An 8919-nucleotide genomic window follows, 5' to 3' on the forward strand; every position below is an offset into this window, starting at 1 on the left:
CTACAAAATGGGATTTATTGTACCTCTTGGTTTGGAAAGTTCTTACTATCTGGTTTTCACTGTCCTCAGTCAGAATGGTATTTACAGAAAGACTTTTGTTTCTGATAAGTTGGAATAACCAGAAACCAGATTTGCCTTCCCACTTTAAACAACTAAAGAAATTTGGGGAGCAGAGAAGGAGAACCTATGAACTGATGGTTTCTAGACATTAGAGATCCTGAGAGAGGCAAATCATGTGGTTAGAGTCCCTGCATCCTGCCTGAAGGAGATTCTGGGTCATGGCAATTGGAGGAGGGATGCACGTGGAGCCCAATGACAGCCTGCCACCAGGACAGGGAGTGGGAGCTCCAAGAGAACAAGATTTGGGAATTGCAGGGAGGGTTCCATGGAGAGGAGAGTGGAATGGTGCATGATCCCCATAGTCTGCAGGGAGACCCCTCAAGCAGCGGTAGAGTACTGGCCCATGTGTGTGCACATGTGAGGAAAATACCCAGAGCCTGGGAGAGAACCACCTGGAAGGAACAGGTGGAAGTATCATCAGAGCTCACACAAGGCTGGGATGGTTTGTGTGTCTGCTGAACAAAGCGGAAAACAATCATAATACACAGAGAATTGGGAAGGGTAAATCTATGGGACAATTTTGCTTCAATAGCGGGGAAAATACATCCCACACTAAATGGTGTTCTGATTCAGTTGAACAAAGCTTAAAAACAAGTCTCAAGAATATTACTGCAGTGTTGCAAAGTAATTTAACTGAGAGAAAAGAAAGAATTGCCCAAAGTAAAAGGAGATACAAAACCCAAAACAGTAATATCATAACATCCTCAGGGACCTAATTAAAAATTTCCAGACAGGGGATGCCTGGGTGGCTCAGTTGATTAAGCATCCAATTCTTGAATTTGGCTCAGGTCATGATCTCAGGGTCATGAGATCGAGCCCTACTTTGGGCTCTGTGCTCAGTCCAGAATCTGCCTGAGATTCTCTCTCTCCCTCTGCCTCTGCTGCCCTCCCCCCACTCATGAACTCTGTCTCTCTCTCTCAAGTAAATAAATAAATAAATAAATAAATAAATAAATAAAATCTTAAAAAAATAAAAATGGAAAGAAAAGAAAAATCCTGTCAGGAAAAGAAGCACAAGGAAGAAAATCAGCTCTGATCAGAGCATGGTGCCAATGACAGAATCATAGTGTAAGGGACCTTCGTATGCTTATTACAACTGTATTTGATGTATTCAAGGAAGGAGAGCCCAGTGTGAGTGCAAGACACAGAAGATTAAAAAGAAAAAAAAAAAAAAAGCCCCAAATTGCATTTCTAGAGTTGAAAACTACATCTAAGATGAAAAATATCTGGAGGGGAGTGACAGCAGATGTGACACAGAGAGAAACGGATTAGTGAACGTGAAGACACAGCAAGGCCAATATCAAGAGTCAAGCCCATGCAGATTGAAAGCAGCTGAGCGCCCATGAGCAGACATGGGCTCTCTGCAGAGCTTAGGTCTGTCAGTATAGACTCACGTTGTGTTCAGGGATCATAATCCTCTATAATTATGATGATGATTCCATGGTCTAATTGTCACATATTTGGCCAGAAAGAGGCCCTTGGACTGCTTATCCTGTTTCTTTGTGCTTTTGCTCCTTTTTGGTGGGGGAAAAAAAAAAGATTTGTCAGGCTCATCTTGTAATTTCTGTTTCTGCTCCAGGATCAGCTGTTTCTTCAAGGAGCTCCAGTCACTTCCAGAGATGTTAAATGACATCTGAACACAACACCTGTGTGTCACTGACCCACAGGCTTCTTTGCTGAGCCACACTAGGGAATACAGATGCATATGTATGTATTTATATGTAGGTATCTAATCTATTTTTATTTTATATATATTATACATATTTCAAAAATTACTTCATATAGATATCTCCAATTCCAACCTAATACAATAACGTTCATTCCAATTTTTCCCCTTCCAAATACCCAACCCTCCTTGAGAAGATGGGTTGTCCATATCCTCATGTGATTGTCTACTTGATCAATCCCCCTGTATGTATCTGACTTCTTGCCATCATCGCATGTCCCTCTCTCCCCTCAGATGTATTGCTTGGCCTAATTGATGGTGCTGTCTCCCCCTCCTTCATCTGACCCCTCTAGGTCTCTGACATCCTAGCCAGGCCTCTGCTTCCCATCTATCACTGTGCAGAATTCAATATTGCTCATACCTGCCTTCTGACTTCAGGTCTGAATTGTTAGGAAGAAAGGGAAGAGAGGGGAAGAGGAAGGGCTTTAACAAAGTTTCTTGTTCTCTTGAGTAGGTAAGGAGCTAAATGCCAAGTGTGCACCTGCTGCTGTTGTTTTACTTCCTGTAAGGGATCAGCCACTGCACGGCAACATAAAACTGGCAATATCACAGTCTGGAGGAAGGACAAAATTTCATGGCTAGCTCAGGTCAACGTGTACTTCTGAATGGGTCTCCTGATGTATCTCAGCTAGAGATTAGCATCTGCTCAGAGAGCTCACCATCATTTATCACACTGAGGCCATGCATCTTGGTCTCCACACACAGAGGCATTGTTTGGGGGTTGGCAGTGTACACTTCGAATTGTCTTTTAATGTATTTATGATGGGAGAGTTTGCTTCTGTGTGTCTTAGCAACCAGAAAATCTAGAATTCAACGTTCTCCTAATCCTTAACAGCACTCGTTCATGCAGCCAAAAAAGGTCAGAATCTCACTGGCTAATGGCTTCTCCAGCACAGCCTCTGATGAGACCAATATATCTTTCTGGGAAAACATCTGAATCTACCAAACTATTGAAAAACACAGAGATGCTAGCAAATACTCCTGGTACATTTAGTCTTCTCTTTGATGGAGGACCTAGTGAGTTTCCAGTACCCGGGAAAACACTGGGTCACCACCCCCTGCTCATCTCTCCAGCATGAATACAGTTAGCAATGATGAGCTTGACATGTTTCCTCCACTATTTCTGCAATTATGCTAACTCCACCTTCTTGAACTCTTGAAGACTCTCATCTAAACCGTCAATGATATGTTTGTACTTGATAAATATTTTTATATCATACTATAAACATAATCTTAGAAATAAAGGATTCCAGTAACTTTTTTTTTAGAAGATATTCTATTGTTGGTGGTTGTGGTCATGGCGGTGACATAAATATTGCCTTTGACTGTAACTCCAGCTGCTAGGCAAGTTGAAATTTCAGTCGTCAACTTTCACTTTTATAAGTCTATTCTTCTTTAACACTGGCTTGAATGGACTTTCTCAGATTCCTCATCGGAAAGGGGAGCTAGTCTGTGAGAAGACTAAGGAAGTCTCCTCTTCCTGAGGGTACTGTACTCTCCTAAGTCAGGCATCATCACAGGGTGTTACCACCCACATAGTCTCTCTCTGCTTCCCCAGTAGGCTATAAGCACCTTGGGATCTGCGACTTAATCAGCCTGGTTCTGAGCATGAACCTGGCATGGGGCAAGCACCCAATTAATACCTGTGGAAAACAGAAGCAGCTTAGGTGAGTTTCAGCCCAGTCACCTGCATCGGGCCGAGGCAGCACTGCCCTCGGTGGTGTGTCGGGCTTAGCTGGACTTACGCCTTCGGCTCAGGTTCCACCCGTGGTGTCAGATCCAAGTGCTAGTGATATTCATGAGCTTTGACTGCATCTCATTTTCGTGTCAGTGGCCAGGAGGAGTATGCCAGAAGCAACAGCCTGAACAAAATCACAATGTCCTCCTGCAGCTGCTAGCCACTACAAGCCTTTCACAGCGCTGTGGGTAGAACCTGGTTCTGGACTTAGGCCAACCACCTTGGCATCAAAAAGAACCCTCCCCAGCTTCAGTGTGCCTTGGCACACATGCACAGTCTGATCCTGCATGGGGCAAACACAGGCTTCCTTTTGCAGGCATTGCTTTCAACATAATGATGCTGTTTAAACTTCCTACACCAGCCCTTGCTCAAAACAGTCCCCTCCTAGGTGATGGAACTGCTGATAAAGCCTCGGCCTTTGAGTATCAGCAGCCCCCCTCTTTCCTCCGGGCCGCCTGCCTCTCTATCTACTTAACCTCCTTCAGTCCCTCCCCTCATGGCACCTGCCACTTACCGCTTAAAACAGTCATGTGCCTACTCCTTAAATGGATACAACCTTATATGTCAATTGTATTTCATAAAACTGAAAGAAAAAATAGTCTATTACTTACATGCAAAACATGTCTTTTTAATAAGTTACTGCTTTGAGTAAAATCAGAGAAAAAAAAAAGGTTATCCCAAGATTCTTCTTAATGTCAGAATAATTTCTATTGGTTTCATATAGTAAACTGTACTTTTAAAAAAAAAGGACATTTTTCTTTTCTGGACAATAGAGTCCCTGAGGGTAGGGGCCCTATCTGTGTTTCTCCCTATTCTGCTCCAAATCTCTTTCCTGTGTATCTATCTCACGCCAGGGTGAAACCAGATTTTATATCATATACCCCATTGCCTAACACACAGTAGGATTCAAGAAATACTGAATTCTTCAAAGGATCCTCGAAACAGGCCAGGGAGATGGTGATATGAACGTCATTCTTAAAGCTGTAGATTCAGTTTCCATTTTCTGGAAAGAGAATCAGAGGCTCCATGGACGTGGCTTAGACAGAGTCTTGCATCCAATTTGGAGACTCCCTGGAGGTGTACGTGTGTGGAGGCTGGTGCTCCCTGCACTTTCCGTACACAGGGCCACAAGGAGGTGTTTGCCGAGGAGGACGCCTACGCCGTCGCAGTTGTGTCACTATACGTGTAGCTGAAGTACAAGCATCTGTCGGTGTCAGCATTGAGGAATCACTTTTTATCATCCAGGCACTGTCTTCAAGCACATTACAATATGTGATTGCCTTGCAGAGACTCCTAGAGCATAGACAGAGACCATCTCTCCTTATCGAAGGCATGTTATTCAGAAAAAGTTAAATACCTCACCTGAGGCAGGTCCAAGCACAGGTTAATACTTGACGAAGGTCCAAGCCAAGGCTCGGCTGATACCGCAGCCTGTTATTAACCTCAGTGCTCTGCTGCTTCACCTGCTCCAAGGAAATCACAGAGCATGGCCAGTGGAGCACTTCCCGAGTCATTGCAAGGACTTTCTGGCTCTTTTGTTCTTTAGACATTTTGGCTTTTGACATTGACTCTTGGCAAGAGGTAGAGCACAAGTCAAAACACAAATGATATTGGGCTAGTGCCACACCCCACATGAAGCCCTTCCGGGCTCCCACTGCTGGCGGAAAGCAAACAGATCACCCAGGCCTGGTGCCAAGGTCTTCAGTCTTCCCAGCTCCTTCCCTGCAGACGAGCTGTCTTGGCTCAGCACGTCTGCACCCCAGCCCACTCCTGGCACACGGTGCGCTTCCTTCTTTCCTTGCCAACCGACACACTTCACCCTGAACACAATGCCTTTTTCTACTGTTACAGGATTTATGGAGACTAACAAATTAGAGATAGCCTTTCTCAAATGTATCAAGAGGATACATATTTGGATATTCCTCCAAAATTTCTGCGAAATTAATCCCTCTGTAAACTCAGGCACTAAACATGGGCTGTGGGAGGAGGGAGTGTAGCAAATGGAGGTGGTAGGACATTTCAGTTGTGCTTCTGTCTAGCTTCAAACTCTCGTCCCACGGTAGGAAGCTCTCCTGGTCAACTCTTCTCTCACAGCATGGATGCAGTTGGCAGAAGAAATTATGTGGATGAGGGGCACCCGGGTGGCTCCATCCATTAAGCATTCAACTCTTGATTTTGACTCAGGTCATGATCTCAGGGTGATGAGATCGAACACCACATCAAGCTCCATGCTGGGCGTGGAGCCTGCCTGGGATTCTCTCCTTCTGTCTCCCTCTGCCCCTCCCCACTCCCTCAAATAAATAAATAAATCTTTAAAAAGAAAAGAAATTATATGGATGACCACTGTGCCCCACCATTGTGTAGGCACCTCATCATTTCTGGTGCAACCACTTCCTCTGCTGCTCCAGGCTGTTAATATTTGGTAAACCAGTTTCATCCGCATCCTCCCACCATTCATTCTTCACCACCCCATCCCGTCTTGGTCTTTGCCCTGGAGGCTGTGGTCCTTGCAAACTGCACCATCCAAACGCACCTGACAGCTGGCTGCTGGCTGGATTCAGCTAATGGGAAACCCTACAGAAAGCAGACAATGGGATGAGAGAGAGGTCAGGGTACTTCCTTGCTCTTGTCGGCTGTAGCACCACACCTCTGAAAGCATCTGTGTCCCACCGCCTCCCTGACCATGACTGTCCCCGTTTCTTAGACTCTGGGGATCCTGACTCCTCAGCCTCACCTCTACTAAGTGTCCTTATTGAAGCCCTATTTGAGCCCTATGGGGTGAGTTCTCTTTTATTTATTTGTTTGTTTGTTCACTGAGAGAGAGCATGAGTGGGGGGAGGGGCAGAGGGAGAGAATCCCAAGAAGACTCCCTCTGAGCAGGGAACCCTTGAGATCACAACCTGAACTGAAGTCAAGTGTCGGACACTCAACGGACTGACCCACCCAGTGCCCCATGGGATATGTTCTCTTTTCTGTAAGGAACCAAATGATACATCCAGAAACAGAAGATTATTGTCATCTGATTATACAAACCAGAACAATATTCTCCAATCCACTGTATACTTCGTGGTGAATATTTTCACCATCTGAACCAAAATCATGTCAATGTAGCCTGTGCTTGTATTTTTCCAGAGAGAAAGAAAAATCTCTAGTACGTTTTTTGGTGACAGCCCCATCTCTGACTCATCTTTCAGGGTTCAACTTATCACATGGTGCTTTCACGGCTTCCAGATAGAGCTAGACTAATCTTCATCCTTCCTTTGGGATTCCTGACATTAACCGACTGCAATTGCTTTTCTAATTGTTTCCAGGACATGGAAATAGAAGGAATAGGAGGAGAAGCCTTGGGACCTGAATCTCTCCCCTTGCACAGTCACAGATGTCATTTGGCAACACTTCAACGTCAACTCATACTGTCCCCAGCTTGCTTGGCCACACACCTCACACCCTCATTTCATTGGATTTGACCACCTTTGGCCGCCTATTTCCAGCCATCTCGGTGCTGCTTCCAGTAATCTATCCTTCTACAATAAGCAAGCTAATCCCAAGCAAGTAGGCATGGAGAGCCCCCAGCTGACGGAAACGTGCACACATGTATCTTGATTTGGCACATTATCAAGGCCATTTACCTAAATCCTGCTCTTCCACAATCACTTGCAAACCCTCAAAGCAAGAGATTTTGTTTTACTTGTGTTTATGTCTTGGGTATCTGGCACTGTGTAGACACTCAATTAGCATGTGTTAAATATTTATCAAAAAATCATGCAATGAAAAATTAGTTGCTGGACCAAATAATTCAAGAAAGAAAACGCTTCTAAATAGCGTAAAAATTGTTAGCTTTATGGCCAAATCCTTTTTAATTCCATCCATTATGTTCAAATACATGCACTGAATTCTGCAGTCCCCAATTTTCTGATCGATCTCTTCCACTCTTCTTTCTTATGGCACAGACAATCCTTTCAGCAACCACTGGGAATTCTTTGACAAAATGGAATAACTACTATATACTTATAGTTTAAATGAAGAGCACTTAAAGGCTTCTCTGAGGCAGCTTCTGGAAAGTTCAAAACTAATGAAAAAAGCAAACAAAGAAGGTCTCCCAGATGAGCTGATGTCCCTAAATGATAGATGTTGAATGGTGCAGTGTTCTAATATGATAATGAACAAGGAATAATCTGAGAATCATCAAGGACACTTGGACAAATAAGCAGCAGGACATACTCTTTAAGGAGTGCTGGACAGTAGTGAGACTCCAAAGAACAATCAGATTTCTTTGATTGATTTACTGGCAACCTTCCTATGAAACAAGGTATAATGAGAAGGAATATGGAAAGGGTGGGTTTCTATGGCCCAGAGATCACAAAATCATTACTTGTCTGCTGCTTCCAAAGATACATGAAAATAACAGGGAGAAGAGACTCCTGAACTTTGAAGAAGTCGCCTGGAGAATATTTCAAAGTGATCCAGGAGAAACAGAATACAGACCTGCTGTCCTGACCCGTTGACTGGGGAAACCACAAGATGGCTTTGTTAAGGAAGAAACAAGGGGTGGGATGGTGTCAGGCACGTTTCTCTGCATAGCACCGAGCTTTCAAAGCAGTAACTCACAATGGAGTTTAGGGAACAGAGAAGTAGTTCCGAAGATAAAAAAGTAGCAGAAACCAGATGCACCCTTTTTTAGAAAAGTACAATTTGCTAATTCAGCAGTCAGCAGTGCCTATGCATGTTTTGTTTCTAAATCGAACTTCACGCCCTCTCTCATGATGCCCTCTCTCATGAGCAAACTACTTCTGGACCTCCCATGGTTGCTGGGACAGCCCAGCATCTTCCCAGCATTCTATCGCCAAGGCAGGCGGTCCTTTCTCCACAAGCATTTCCCTTACCTGGAAACAACATATCCTACCTCCTGGCTCTCAGAGGATACCAACTCTACTTTTTTGGTTTCAGGAAACCCTACACCACGCACACACACACACACACACACACGCGCGCGCGCGCGCGCGCGCTTGAATTTAGAAGACCAGGTAGCCCACCAGGCACAAGAGCAAAGCTAATGACCCTGAACCAACAATCCCACATCATGGGGCCCAGAGGGTGGCAAATCCTTAAGGCAAGGTGACACTGGGAAGGGAGCCCGTGGTCTTGAGTCTAGGGTCTGGTAGCAAGCCAATGAACAGCTCTGAGATTGGGAGAGGCAGAGGAGAGGTCTGAAACCGACAGTCCCATTGTGTTTCACAGCACTCTGGGCCAAGTGCTGTGTGACCTGCCAGACGGAAGTGCTGCCATCACAAAGGACACCGGAAACCAAAAGAGTCTCCCACAGAGACTTCCTAGG

This window comes from Enhydra lutris, unplaced genomic scaffold (assembly GCF_002288905.1).
Source record: "Enhydra lutris kenyoni isolate GAN:26980312 unplaced genomic scaffold, ASM228890v2 scaffoldscaffold51, whole genome shotgun sequence".
Lineage (NCBI taxonomy): Eukaryota > Metazoa > Chordata > Mammalia > Carnivora > Mustelidae > Enhydra > Enhydra lutris.